The 15,458-nt window shown below is 45.5% G+C and overlaps 1 protein-coding gene and 1 non-coding gene across 2 annotated transcripts in view; both read left to right on the top strand.

The window, feature by feature from the left end:
- Nucleotides 1-15,458, top strand: part of LOC144152979 (cubilin-like) — a 276,959-nt gene that overhangs the window by 20,769 nt on the left and 240,732 nt on the right. The window lies entirely within an intron of this gene.
- On the top strand, nt 10,042-10,114 carry Trnat-cgu (transfer RNA threonine (anticodon CGU)). The gene has a single exon. It is a non-coding gene; the product is annotated as a tRNA-Thr (tRNA).

Consider the following 15,458-nt stretch of genomic DNA (forward strand, 5'->3'; position numbering starts at 1 on the left):
TTTCCTCTTTCCCTTTTCAATGCCGGTTTTGCGCGTCAACCGCGTGCTGTACGAGCGTCGGAAATATTTTACCTCCCCTCGCGCATGCTCCCGAATTCCTCTAGAGGAGACAGCCACATCTTTCGGTTTCAGGGTGAAGCCGAGAACGAGGTGCAGCCGAGAAGCATCTCCTCTCCTCTTCCATCCCTACCTCCTCGTTTTCTTTTCTTTTCTTTTTTACGGTCCCATTCATGTTTTAGGGCGAGAAAAACCCGATGGCCGGATGCGGTGGAGCAGGTGTCTTATTTTTTCTTCTTTCGCCCTTGTCTCCTGCTGCGAATAAAACGATAACGAGATCAGCTAAAAGAAAAAAAAAGGACAGACAGGCAGACAGACAGTACGGACGTACGGACGGACGGATGGATAGGAAAAGAGAGTGGGAAGAAGGGAGGGGGATGGTAAGAAGAGAGAGGTGGGCGAAGTGCAAGCGCCTAGCATCTTGCCTACTGAACTACAGAAGACGGGAAGCTGGGCTTCTGATTAATTTTTGTTTAGAAGCTGCGGTGCGCTGTTTCGGACGCTGCGGCCTCGGTTGAGCGCCCCGCCCAGCCGCTTGTTATCTTGACATTTCCATCGGCCGCAAGCGCTGCTAGCACGCTTGCAGTACGCGCGACTCGCCCTTGGCAAAAAGAGCTGCCCGTCCCCCTCCCCTCTTTTCCCCACGTCCTCCGTGTGATCCTTTTTTTCTTCCCTTCTTCATTTAACGCGTCGCGAAGAGTTGCGTAAATACAGCGACCGCTTTCTGTTGCGCGCTCGTCTTCCTTTTCGTTTTTTTTCCTCCCTTAAAACGGATCCTGGTAGTTCGCTCTGCTCTAAATGGCTCATTTGCATCGTTTGCTGGCCCTTCCTGCCTTCTTCCCCCCCCCCCCCCTTCCTTCTTCTCCCTTTTGACAAACGGCACCGAGTCACTGGTGTGCGATTTGTCTGGCCATTCCTAATGGCGGCTGCCGGCGGGGAAATATTGGGTGCGGGCCGCGAAGCGCAGATACGGCCGCGCCGTTATTAAGGAGGCAAGCGAATAAATAAATAAGAAAACACCTTATGCGAGCGTTCATAACGTTATGCCTTGTTGCTGGCGCTGCTTTTCAGAATTAGAATGATAATAAGCGCATCCCGAAATTTCTTCTTGCTTGATGGTTTCCCAGCATCTGCGCCGGATTCCGCTGAGTCGCTTTGGGAGACGAGGCAAGTTTGTTTTGAGAGCGCTGCGTGGTACTTAATTTTGTCTGAATCCGTTCGTGGAGACGTCCAAAATTTGTTCACGTTTGTCTTGTTTCACGTATCAAGAAATCGTGAATTCATAAAAAAGGCACGTATTTAATTAAATTCTTTTTATCGTAAAAGCAATCTAAATTGAGTTTTCAATTGAAAGAATACTGGTATACTCTCGGTTATGTGCTATAATTTGCCTCAAATAAGCCCAAGATTCCCCCTGAGCTGGACAATGTGATCACGTGAGCCACCCCAGCAGTTCTAGAAGTTTCGAAAGGTACTGGTTATAAATATCTCGTGTTCAAGTATTGTTTCACCTGTGTTTAATGCTTTGAGCTATTTTGTGTGTTGTCTGTAAGCCAAGGACGCCGGAAATTTTACCGACCAAATTAACTGATGTTTTCGCCCTCAAATAGGGCTCATCAATGCACAGGCCCAAAAGGTAATGCGCAGTGCATCAGCTCTTGAATCGCCATACACGATTTTCTCAAGCTAGCTACCCACGCTGCGAGCGTGTAAATCCCGAAAATAAATCTTATGAATATTCTCCAATGATTTTGCCAATAATGTCTTTTCAATATTTCTAGAACAGTAAACCCTTGACTTATAACAATCACACATATTTGTGCTTTAGCGTGGCAAAAACAAAACATTTACTCTCAGCTTGTTCGCAGCCGAGACAGACATCGATGCGTTAGTTTTTTGCGTGTTTCCTGTATCAAATATTACCACAGATCCACTGTCGCGTCGTTATCACGTCCTTAGCATAGGATAGCGGCGGAACGAAGGTATACAGCCAGACATAGTCAGAGCGACATACACTAGAATTCCTCCAGTGATGCAAGAGCATTACGTTTCGTTTAAAATGGTTCTTGAGTGCTCTGAATTTAACATTTGCATGGGCGAAGTTGTCCTCATGAAGCTAACGCGGAAGCTATACACTCAAAGGAGATTTTCTCTCCCGTGATTCGCTTAGGAACCACTCGAATCTCTCAAGGCAAAGGGATACGAGATAACGGAAAGCAAAATCAAAACCGAACTCAGACTAAACTCCGCTCCTCCCGCACTGAAAGGAATAACGCGCACAGCCAGTCGAAAGCTTGCGAACGGAGGTGAGAAAGGGCGACGGAAAAAAGCGAGCCTTGTGGAGAGCGCGCAGCTATAGACTGTAAAAGCGGCCGCACGATCGCTCGGGGGCGCTGTTTAGTGAAGACGAGGTTAAGGGCTCCCAAACATCGATCTCTCAGTGAGCTGGCCGGCCGGCCAAGCAGCGCGTACACGGCATCCGCCTCTTCCACTCGGGGTCCAATTGATCTCGTTGGACGTTGCCGCGTGGTTGCCTCCTCCTGTCTTTTCCCCTACACTTTGTCTCCCTTACAAACCGGCTTTTTTCTTGTTCTTTTTTTCCCCTCCGTTATTTTTTCCCGTCTTCCGTAGTAGCACTCCCTCGCGACTGCGAACCTCCGGCGCGTTATTGGGTTTAGACGCGGCCGCCGGTTTTCTTTAGTTTGGGGTGGTCGTGCGTTCGTGTGTTTCTCCATCTTCCCCTCGACCGTACCTCCGTCCTAATTGGTAGTCCTGAGTCACGTTCCAAGCAACGTTTACCTTCGCCCCGCCGCCATCCCCTCCCGCGCTACCGCAACCCTAATACGACGAGTTGCCCGCTCGTCTGGTGGGACCCTGCAGGGCGTCGCTCTGTTCCGTACCCTCTTCATCCCCCCTCCTCCCCCATTTATTTCTACGCGCCGCTGTTAACCGTAGCGATGGGCTTTACGGGCCGGTTATTCTCCGCCCGGTTGGCCCTGCTGACGATTTTCGCTTTTAAATTACTCTTTTCTTTTTCAGAGTACTTCGGAGTGAAAACTGGGCCATGTTTGCTCGCGTTGTAATTAGATTAAACAAACGCGGCTCGAAAGAGTGGCGTATTAGTCTGGCAAAAAAGTTGGTTTTGTGTCCGTATGTGCGTGCGTGTACGTGCCTGACGCAAACACAGAAATACAAAACAGTTGGTAAGAAAAAAAGCACCGAGGCCGAAGTACATAAGCGAAATGGGAGCACTGATGACAATTTTGTCGTGTTACGAAAGCAATGAGAGGTTTATTTTATAGTTTTCAGCGCTTTCTGTCTCTTGTGATAGCATTTATTAAGGTACTATTCGTGTACTCTGTTTAGTTATTGCGGCCGAAACAGCCGAGTTCAAGCCTTGATGGCCATTTTATTGTGTTAAGACAATAATGGCTTTATATTAGAGCCTCCTTTTCTTTTTGGTTTTTGTCGTACTCCCCGCTGAGATGTTCTTGTTGCTTTTTCCAGGGCGTAGCGTGCAATCATTTAGGCCTTGCCGTACCTTTCGACCGACGGCCATCTACACCTATCAGCCCTGCTGCGCTAAATTGGTGGTAAAAGTAAACTGAGTCAATTATTCACGCCCTAACTTTTAGTTTATCGCGTTTGCGAACTGTTCAAAAAACATGTAAACGCCTGTGTGGCTTTACTTTTTATGATTACTTTTCTTAGTGGCGCCGACAACGTCGTTGTACGATTAGTTTGATGCAATTGCGCAGTAAAAATATAGAAAAAAAACTAACAATGTTAACAAGATTGCAAAAGGTAATAGAATATTCAAAGCCGTGTTTAAGTTGGGATGACAAGATGACGTTCTCTACCTGGAAAGTGCAGACTGGTCGTGGGATTGGTGTTCATGGAGTGATACCCACTCCTCCAGTGTACATTCTGCAGGAGTACAACCAGCGTAGTCTCAAATTGAAACTTGCGTAGATAAAACAAAAATTTTGGAAGTCGCATTCTGCCAACATCTACGTTGAAAGCGGCCACGACTTTTACTTGATTCTAACTAGAATTTGTGGATGTAATTAGGGATCACACTCAAGTACCGAACCAGGTGCGGCCTATCACTCGGCGATAAATTAATCCGGTTACCCACTATGAGGAGTTCATGTAAACAGTTATTTTCCTGGTTTATGGCGCTAAACGTGACAAGTGTCAAACAAACACAGTAGTATGACTGGTTTCGACTTTAATCAAACTGGAACAAACTGCCTGTAATAATGGTATACATTTTCGCAAATTAGGCCAAACGATTTTTTGTGATTTTTGTAGCGGAGCTGTCTATGGTTAGGATTCGGGATTTGGTGGCGTTCGTTCGGAAAAAAAAAAAAAAAAAAAACGTGGGAAAGCCAGCATCTACATACACCCATATGGTCCTAGGACCTTTATATTGCGATTTAAGACGACTTACACTGACACTGAAAATGTCTTCCTAGCAATAAATTTGTGTCTAGAAGTGAAGCCAGCATTAAAATTCTGCAAAAATTCAGAGAATTATCTACTAATGCGTAGAATTCTTATGCCGCCTGTCTTGAGTGTGAGTTTTTTACAGCCAAATTTATTTTTTCTAAATCCTGCCCGACCAATTGTCCCCAATTACGATATTATAACGATTACAGGTGGAACTTTTGCGAAATCTGCATTATTGTGGAAACGTTTTGACATTTGTGGTATACGTTTTGTGGTATACGTTTTGACATTTTCCGTAATTTCTTTTATATTTTTGTCGTTTTTAGTTTTTTTGAAATTTCGTTCGACCAATTATCTCCATTTACGTTATTCTAAAGTTTACATTTGAAACTTTCGCGAAATCTGCATTATTGTGGAAATGCAGGGCGTTACACGGTTCGCCAGTTCCCGAAGTTATTTTATATTTTTCTCATTTTTTTTTAGTTTTTCAAAATTTCGTTTGCCCAATTATCTCCAATTACGCTAGTATAACGATGACAAGTGAAACTTTCGCGACATCTGCATTATTGTGGAAATGCCATGCGGTATACGTTTTGGCAGTTTCCGTAATTTTTTTATATTTTTATTTTTTACGTTTTTAATATTTCGTTCCACCAATTATCTCCATTTACGTTATTCTAACAATTAGATTTAGAACTTTCGCGAAATCTGAATTTTTGTGGAAATGCAGGGTGTTACACGCTCCTGGCTGTGGGGGTACTCAGCAAGGAATGCTGCGCATTAAAAATATCTGTGTAAGCTTGATCCTTGTAAGCTGGCTTTCCGACATAGTGTGTTGCGTAGTGAAGCCTACTCATTAAAAAAATGCGATGCGAACGGGGCCGACAACAGTGACGTGAGTGTAATCGTTGACGGCGTTCCGATACTAATCCGGCGTTCGACGAGCGCGCCCGGGAGACGGCACATAAGCGACGAGCGACAAGAGAATGCCACCGAGGGAATGCCACAGAATGCCACAGAGGACTGCCACAGCGGCGAGAGAATGCCACAGAGCGCCTTCGGCGCCACAGTGCAAAGTTAGACACGAGTTCAATGGCGCGTACACCAGATTCCAAATGGACTTTCTCGGTCGTCATTTCGGCTCGAGTTGCAACGTGTTTGACACACCGTGGTTCGATAACGACCTGACCAAAGACAGGATAGTCCGACAAACACTCGCCGGGGAAGAATCGCTTTCACACCCCTAAATACACGCAGCTTCGCTGGATAACCACTTTCACAGAGTGCAATGAATGGTCATTTTTTTTTTTTCGCTCTTTATTTTCAAAGAGCTAAGCCTCTTCAGCAGGAATAGAAATTCGTCTATAGACGCCAAAATCGTGATTGAATTTTCTCGTTTTCTCGGCACTTTCTTAGCCAGTTTGTACCTAACCCTTCTTACTGCAGCCGAAAATGATGCGTTAATTACGCAAAGGACGAGTTAGTTTTCTTGGCCGCGGAGATAGCTTTACGCCTTCCTTTTCACATCCAAAGTTGGCGGTCAGTGATGACAACAGTTTCTTAACAAGCGAGGTTCGCATGGAATAATGGATGGGGATTATCCAGGCACGCCTATGTGTGAACGGTAAACACGCAAGTATCTTCCAAACTCCGTATACAAATTTTTGTGTGTATACAAACATAAAAAAAAAGAAAACAGAACGCTTTGAAGACAATTGGCTGAGCAACTGGATCAGCTTACAAATTAGGACGTGAATACGTTGTCTGTTAGCTTTCAGTCTGGCGATGCTCAAGCATAAGATGATTGGCGGGGATAAAAACCTTGAGCTGTAGGTAAACATTTTTTAACATCTGATACTATTTCTTTACATTATCTTCTGGGTATTTTTTGGCGTCGCCCGGGTATTCACGATTATTATACGACGAAGTAACCGACAGTGTTTAGCTTTACGCCATCTCTAGGTGATTTAATTTGTGCGCAGTAGTACCCCTGTATTATAGCGTGAGCGGTATTGTGACCCCGATTCTGCTGATTCGGATTCTGATTCTCGCCACGATTCTGAGAACCCGGCAATTATGCGGGACCACCAATACATGAAACAAAGCAAGGCCATGAGGTGTCGCTCCGCGATTTTCTGTTCAAAATCAATCTTCGAGCTTCGCATACTTAATGTAACACAAGCTATTTAAAGTCGTACGATTTAAAATATTACATAATCAGAGTTCCTTTTTTTAGCCGCTCAGAGCATCCATTTCCAAGTCTCTTTTGTAGCGTGAGCTACACTGGCCGAGGTTGAGCAGTATCGCCTGGCCCCTGGAGAGCCGTGCTGCGCATGCGCGAGGAGCAGTGACGTCTCACGGCGCACAGCCGGCGCGCCGGAGCCGCCGCCGCCGCGACTGGACTGGACTGGACTGGACTGGACTAGACTGGGCTGGACTGGATTGGATTGGATTGGATTGGATTGAATTGGATTGGAAATCGTTTCAGCAGCAGTAAGCTGAAACAGACGAGGGTCCCGCAAACAGTCTGTAAGGGGACTTTCGCTTGAAATTGCATCTTATAATATGTGCGATGCTATTACGTTCAGTAGGGTGGTAAAGACAATATGCAGGTTTGTTTCATTCTGCTGCTTTGTCCCAGTAAGAGCAACAACTGTTTTAACTAAAAACAAACAATAACTAAGTTGGATGTTATAGGGAACGCGGGCGAAGCAGTGGCTAGTCGCTTCCTGCTCGGGTTCTTATGACGTCACACTGACTCGTTTTTTCGACTGGCGGCGGCCAACTATAAGTCACTGCCAAGAAACATTTCTGTGTGCTTGTAGTGGTGCCTTTAGTTTAGTTTTAACAGCACAGCTGTTTAAGCTTTTAGTTCAGACGTCGAGCGTTACCAGAAAACCCAGCCCAGCCGAGCGCACGTGAGCATGCGCCTCGTGAGGAACGCCCGGAGTCGCCCAGCTCGCCCTTCGAGAACACTCTGCCCAGCGCACGTGGCGAGGTCTCTCGCGTGTTCTCCTCGCCAGCTTACGTGCGTTCGCCCCTATAGTGGGGAGCACAGACGGCGAGTTCGCGCTACAGACACCGAGTTCGCGAAGCCGGTTGCTGCGGGTTCTAGCGCGTGCTAATGCGGTCCACTTTGCGATAGATGCGAAAGACTGCGGACAAAATTTTCCGGGCCTGCCAGTCATGGAGAACTTTGAGCGGCAAGATCGTAAATCCATGCGAGGTGCAACAGCCGGGTCTCCGACGAAGGGAGAGGGCCCGCCAGCTCTGCTCTTTCTCCAGCCTTGCACCAGTAGTACAAGCTGCGCTATTTTTTTTTTTTTCGTATCACTTGCACGCTAACGCGGATTTATCACGCCGAAAACTTTATATTTGTATTCCCCTTATTACCTTCGTGCTGACGTCGTGTAGCGCGAAACGTGAAGGCTTTTTAATGTTCTTGTCTTTATTCGCCTTAAAAAAAAAAAAAAAAAAAGGTCTGACGGAGCTGGAATTGAGTCGAGTTAGTTACCAAAGTTACCGAAGGCTATAGTTTCTTTAAGTTAAACAAATTTTGTCGTCATTTTTATAGGCGTATTTTTTCTTCTTTTATTCGCGAAATTAAAATTAAATTTTCACACGCCTCTTTTATGAATAAAAAAGATAAAGATTTTCCTTCGAAGAAAGGAATTGCACAGTAACCCAATGTGAAATCCCGACTCAGAGCTGATGGCCCAATGCGTATTTAAATGATAATACAGTGCCTAATTTGCGTGAAAAGCAAGCTGCCAGCGCTTCCCATTGCATGGCAGAAACGTCTCTTCTTTTGCGTTCGCAGCGGGCCGAGGGAAAGAGGGGAAAAAAGATGCAAACGACGCCAAGCAATCAGTACGTCAGGGCGGCGCATCTGCGGTTTGGTGCTAGCGTGCGGAGCTGACGTTAACGTTCCGCAAGCACGGTACTACGGTATACAAATGGCCAGCGAACAGCATCAAATAATAGAGCTCGCCGAGCGTCCAACGCGAATTTGCATTCCGTGGACTCTAATATGCGCGCATCAGCACCTTTTTTCCTTTCTCGCCCCTTTCACTTTCAGCGTTTTTCTAAAAAAAAAAAGGGATCCGAAACTCCTCCCCCTCCCGCCCCCTCCGTGGGGAAAAAAGCAGTTCGAAACTGCGAAAGCGCGTTTGAAAGTCACTTTGGCGGAAAGAAGAAACGGCCTTTTTTTTTCTCCCCCTCCCGTGAGGAGCTCGTGGCGGAGAATTTATTGTCTCTGATAACAGTGTTGCCCATTTTTCTGTCCCGCTGGCAGAAAGCTGCATTGCACAGTGTTTTATTTTTTATTTCTAAAGCCTTTGCGTGTTCTTTTTTCGAGCCCTACTGGCAGCCAAAACGCGTTCACAGGCCGCTGAGTCCGCCCAAGCCTCGAATAGTGGAAGAAAAAGAAAAGGGCGCGGGAGGGGGAGCAGGGGAGAAGCACGCAGGTTTTGAAAGAGCCATATACTTCAGGCAGTTCGCGAGAAATATGGCGGGCAGTTCTCCTGCTTTTTTTTTTTTTTTTTTCCATCCCGAACTCCCGATTTCTGGGGCCTCTCTATGTTGGAGGTGCGGTAACTTTCCATGTTCGGCCGCTTGTGTCAAATCTGTACGCTATCAGCACCATATACTTATTTTAGCGCAAGTGGCTACGCCCTATGCATTAGCGGAGGAAGGTAGCGGTGGTCGCGGCCCCGGTGTGGGAAGATTTGATGATTTTCAAGATTGAAACTGTATCTGACGAACACCGAAGTGGACATGCTGAAAAAACTGGGTAGCGACTCGGCAGCTCGAAAACGTCTACGTGGATCGGCTCGTAAATTAATGTGCTGCAAATACTACGCAGGAAGCAAACGTCGCCTGCTGCACAATGTGGCTCACGGGCTCGCTGTTATTTATTTTATTTATTTATTTAAACATACTGCAGCCCTTTTGGGGCTATTGCAGGAGTGGGGGTAGGTACAAAATATCGATTTGGGAAAACCAGGGTACAGCCATACATGAATAAAATATACAGACTATTTGCCATACTAGCAGTGCAGGACGCGGTATGAACGCGACAGTCAAGAAAACTTATAATGGGCAAGGTCACATGAGTACATATTGATAGAGGATGCATAGAGGATGATAGAGGATTGAGGAATGATAGAGGAATGATAGAGGAATGATAGAGGATTGATAGAGGATGAGTGGACACGGGGAATCAAAACGAAGTAAAGAAATGATAAAAACAGACAAATTCTTATCAGTCACCGCCTTAGGCTGCCTCGTCGCAACATAACTTTCCTCGCAGCAACGTCGGCATTGCAGTAACAGAATGGTATACTGTTCAGAACACATACTGTTCTTATTGGCCCCCGGGCCGCTTATGACTCTTTTTGGTAACTCATGGAAGCAATCTATTGTCCTTGACAAGAGTAATGTTTTAGCTAGCTAGTTTTAGCTAGTTTTAGCTAAGCACAGAAAACAATTACCTTAACATAAATGCCCGACAAAGTGGAGGGGAGCACAGCCCCGCCGGTAGCGTAGTGGTCATCGCACCAGACGCGTATTCTGGAGGTTGTGGGTTCGGATACCACCCGGCGGGCATGTTTTTCACCACTTTCTTTCTTTCTTGTATCTGTATCTGTTTCAACGATAATAAAATGGCCTACCCCATTCTCCCCTTTGCTTTCTTTGGCTTTCTTGACTGCCTACCCTTATTTCCGTCTTTATTCAATGAGCCCCTCGTACCCCATTCGTATTCGCTATATATATATATATATATATATATATATATATATATATATATATATATATATATATATATATATATATATATATATATATATATATATATATACGCACACCCGATGACCAGAATTCGACCACTTGCAAGCAACTCACTGAGGCCATTCGCGTAATTGGCCCCTCTACGCTCCGCCAATGATCTGGGCATCGTTTACAGCGAAGACAAAGATTTCCGCGGTTGGGTAGACCATAGCTCGTACTTTGAAAGCCGTAGCTCGTACTTCTTACAGACGCCCCTAGCGTGTAACTTAATCCGTTCCGCGGCAAGTGACCCACTGCAAGTGCATTGCGAAATTAAGCTGGTGGCTATCACTTCCTTCGAAACAAAATGCCTGTGAAATTCGGGATACAATTCCGCGGGTTTCAATAAGAAAAATACGACGCATTTCGGTGATATGAGGTACGAGCCCGTTACCGTGCTCCTCCTAAGTAAGTGGGTGACGAGCTAACCGCTAAGGTGCTATCGTCATCTCGCTTTGCACCAGGAGCCGAGGCCAAGGGGGAAGGAAGGCGCAGACCCGTACATCAAAGCCGCTGCCAAGTATTCCACTAACGCTGTTAGAACAAATAAATAGCTAAAAAATCGGTGCAGGGCCGGTTTCATTACCGCGATACCATCTCCTTCCGAAATTGGGAAGGAGCAAGACGATGTCTCTGAGATTCGTCTCACAGAAACGACGGAGAGAGCATCTTATAAAATAGAAAGCTTGATGTAATGCTACCCTGCAAAAAAAAAAAAAAATTCTTATACATAGCAAATTCAACGGAGCATGAAAAAGCAGCGTTTCTCATACAGGTTTATAAGCTTCACCGCTAAGTGTTACGAAGCTTGGGTTTCTGGGAATCACGCAGCGCACATAAAAGTATATTTAATTACCTTATTTCCCCTCGATGGGAAATTTCGATACCCACGGAGAGATTGAAAAACAGAAGATGCGGCGGACGCGGGCCCGATCTCCACGCGTTTAAAAAAGCAAGAAAGATTGAGGGGAGTGGGTTGGTCGAAAAGTAGTTTCGGATAAATTGCGAGTGGCGCATGCGAGTATGCAAGGGGATGTGATAGGGCGTTCGCTACGAAATCAATTTAAACTGCCCAGAGAAGCGTTGAGATTCTTCTATTCAAAGGACTTCAACAAAATATCAAATTACAAATCCGCCTTCAGATTTATATAAAGGTTTCTACTTACGCGTCCTAATGCAATAATAAGCGATTCGCATTTTTTAGCGGGGTGAACACAGTGACTCCTATAACAAAAATTTTATGTTGCTTGGCATGTATGAGTGCAATTGAAGCTTATATTTAATTGATAGGAGACCGCATGAAAAAATACAGTTTTTTTGCATTTTGGTACGTAATATCACTAGAGAATATTTAAGGATATAATTGTTACTTTCCTTTAGTGAACACTTCATTCCTACTTTGTACACACACACACGCGCGCACACGATTGAAACTTCTGAACTTTGCTGCATTACTCACAGAATGTGTGTCTGTAAACAAACAGATAAATAAGTAAACATAAAAATTCCGTTCTTCCTTATTTGTTTTTCAGTTTTGATTGTTAAACAACCGACTTCAAGTGATGCAAAGATTTCGCGACCGTATGCCCGAGAATTGTTCCGGGCAGTAAGACGATTCCTGATAATCACCGAAGTAAATTTTGAAGAAGAAGAAACAAGACATGCTTTGAGTTTTACGGACGCTAGGGGCGTGAAGCCTACGTAGTCCTGTGTAACCCACAGGCATTACCTCGAACCCATTACCCAGTGTGCTTCTTTCAAAACACCCAAGCGGTGTTCGCTATTCCGAAGCGTGACACTCGTTTGCCCGTTCACGTCTTGGTGTTCCACCTATATCGGAAATGCAGCCTTCACAACCTCGCATTGAACCCGTAACATTGCATCACAGGACGTGAACGGTTCGACCACTCTGCGATGTTGGCCAGATTAACCGTTTAACACGAAAGTGTTTTATGCCCGGGTACACCAAGATCTCACCCACGTCATATCCGTCACGGAAGTGACGTCGTCAGAAAAAGTGCCATTGACGCTGCGGCGCCCTGATTCGAGCCCATGCCCTCTCGAGCCCTCACGCCGCAACGGAACGTACGTGGCGCCCTACCGACTGCGCTATATGAGCAGAGACGAGAGCAGCTCTACGAACGCGCGTTATGTCCTTCCCTATGACTCATTAAGATGGTGCTGACGTCTAGGAGAGGCGAAGCGAAGTAGCGCATCATGACGGTAATGAGCGCCGACAGTTGCCGTCTCGATGCCAGCGCCTTCATGTACGGAGTACGCGCGTGAATTAAGGCTAGGCTAAGCTATGGCGTTGTTCCCATGACCTAGTGTTTCAAGGTACTGTTTCAAGCTGCTGTTGTCCCGGAATAAACCAGTTATTTTTTATGTTTCTTGCATATCCGCGTCGCTTAGTCTGGCGGGGTCAGGCTTGCGAACCCTTCGCACATGAAGGAGGTTCCTTTAACATTCAACTGCTCCTGTGAAGGCACCTTTCACTTTCGTGTTTTACCGATTCCCATGAAAGAGGGATGAACCACAATTTTGTTTAGTTCGGGTTGGTGCAGCAATTTGATTTCTTCCTGTTAGCACATTCTTACGCCCAAGTTTTTTTTTTTTTTTTTTTTTCACAGGTCCCTCACAGCAACGCCTGTCTTGAAGCTTCTCAAACAATTGCTGACGCATACAAGAAACGTCCGAGACAGCACAAAGCAGATAGAGAATTCGATGAACGCCGGTTCGTGGAAAAGGCAGACGCGCTGTTTACCTCTGGGCTTAGGGATATCCGCACCGTCTTACTGGATCCTGAAGTGTCTAGGACTCCATCGGCTGTCTGCCGTTTCCCCAGGGAGGCCGAGGTTGCACGGTCCATGCCCCCAAACTCCTCCCGACTTTTCCCCATAACGGGGTTCTTGCCTTTTGAATGCCAGAATCCTGGGAAAGCTAGTTCCCTTTTTTCCTTGATCCCTGTGCGTAAGCTTATTTTCTCCATCTTCATTTGCTCTGAGAACGCCTCTCTGCGCTTAAACTACCCAGCCGCTTTTTGTGTCTCGCTGTGTGGCGAAGTGAAGAAACTGCTGCTAAGCCTTCATCCACAAGACGTTTTTCCTCCTTTTTCGCTATCTCGTCTGCGCAGAACATGCGAGCAAAGTTTGCGTCGTCCAGCTGTGGGGGTTAATAAAGCGGCACTGTTGACCTTTTCTCGGCAAAGTATGTAGGGAAAGTGAAGAACGAAACGCAGACAAACATATTTTGTCGGCACATTAAGCGAAGCCGCCCTTTTTGCTTTTGCCGGGATGGACGTGTAGACAGCGTGCGCTAAACCCTTACATGCACAGGAGTAAGTTTTATGATCCGTGGGTGGGAAATGCTCAAAGGCTCTGCACACGGCGCGTGACAGAAATAGCGCGACCAGAAGCGCGAAATTCGGCGTTTTCTTTTTCACCTCATTGAATTTTTATACCCGATTTTGTGATTTTTAACCCGTGGGGAAATATTTATTACTCTTTACGATCACCTCCTCACCTTAAAAATAAAAAAAAAAGCAGGAGGAGTGAACCAACCATGAGAATTCGAAATCGCCTCCAACTGCCTCATTTTGAATTCATGACTTGATGGTTTCAGAAAAAAAAAGAAGGCTAAACAACTTGGCTCCCGTCCAGTTGGAAAAATACTTTCCCTGAGTTTTTCTTGGTTCTTTGAAGCAAGGAAGAGAAAACAGATTTTATAGCTGCGGATTTCACGTTGAAGATGCTTTTCAAGGACTAACTCACGGTCGGGCTTGTTGCGACTATCTTGCTGTCACCACCGGAACTTAAAATTTACTGGCCAGACAAAATATTTGTGGTGTGCATTGCGCATAATTCGTGTGCTTTGAGGATGGTAGTTCTAAACCGGTCGATTTGGGAATGAAAGAAGGGCGCGTTTTTGACTTCACGGCTTCGCAGTGGTGTTGCAGGGCTTCCTATATGGGCTTCATACTTCACAAGTTGGACGCGCCGCAAAGGTTCGAGGGCTACAGATTTCTGCTGTGCCGCCCGATGCCGCAAATTTGATACTTCGCCACGCAGACAGATTTTGTGACAGTGCTTAAATTTTAAACGCTACGACACATCGCCGAGGGGTTAAGAAAATTAAGAAACTGCGAAGTGGGAATCGTCGAGCCACGGGTTAAATGCTTACACTGCTCTGCTACACACAAAGACCCCTCAAAGTCAGTTTCACAACTGACATACATGCATGGCTAAGAAGCTACATTTTCAAGCGACTTAAGGGATATTTGATGCCAAGGTATGATGTTCCACGTGCCTTGTTAAAGACCGCCATGTGATCCCATGCTTCTCCCCAGGGTGTCGAACCCGTCTTTTTTTGGGTTCGGTTCGGGTTCGGGTTCAAGCCTTTCGGGTTCGGTTCGGGTTCTGTTCCAGAGCACCATTCCGTTCCGGTTCGAACCGGTTCGAACCGGTTCAAACGGGTTCACACGGGTTTCAAGAAAAAAGCAGGGTGTTTTTTTTTCAGTTAATTTTTTGTGCTCGTTTTTCGTTTCCTTATCAAGGCGGCATAAAAACAATGTTATAATGAATGTTTCTTTGCGCAAATATTTTGCCATGGCCAAACTAAAGCGACCCTGCAACACTTTTCAACTTTTTTCTAAATGCTTGCAGAAAGTAGTCAACCAACACATCCTGTACATTGATTAGGGGGTCGCAAAGTGCCTCAGCCAAATATTACTCCTCTCTCCTCATCAGATAACTTAGAAATTTGCTTAAAATATTTTTCTCTCCTTTCCGGTCTTGGCGTTCCTCGACCGCTGATTGACATCATTACAGCGGTGTAGCGGCTATTTGCTGGCTTTCCTTAAGTTGAAGAACAGAACGCATTTCATAGCCACTTTAAAAAGAAAGCCACGAAAGCGAAGCAGAAACAGAAGCTGCATCCGCAGCGACGAGCAAATCACGCACTGTTGCTCAGTGCTAGCAGTTGCTATAGTTCTCGCAGTGCTTCCAGATGCGCAGAAGAGTGAAAGCGTTTATCTAAAGTGTTTATTTATTTATTTATTTATTTATTTATTTATTTATTTATTTATTTATTTATTTATTTATTTATTTATTTATTTATTGTTG

This window comes from Haemaphysalis longicornis, unplaced genomic scaffold, assembly GCF_048455015.1.
Source record: "Haemaphysalis longicornis isolate Haplotype H1 unplaced genomic scaffold, Haemaphysalis longicornis Haplotype H1 scaffold_9, whole genome shotgun sequence".
Lineage (NCBI taxonomy): Eukaryota > Metazoa > Arthropoda > Arachnida > Ixodida > Ixodidae > Haemaphysalis > Haemaphysalis longicornis.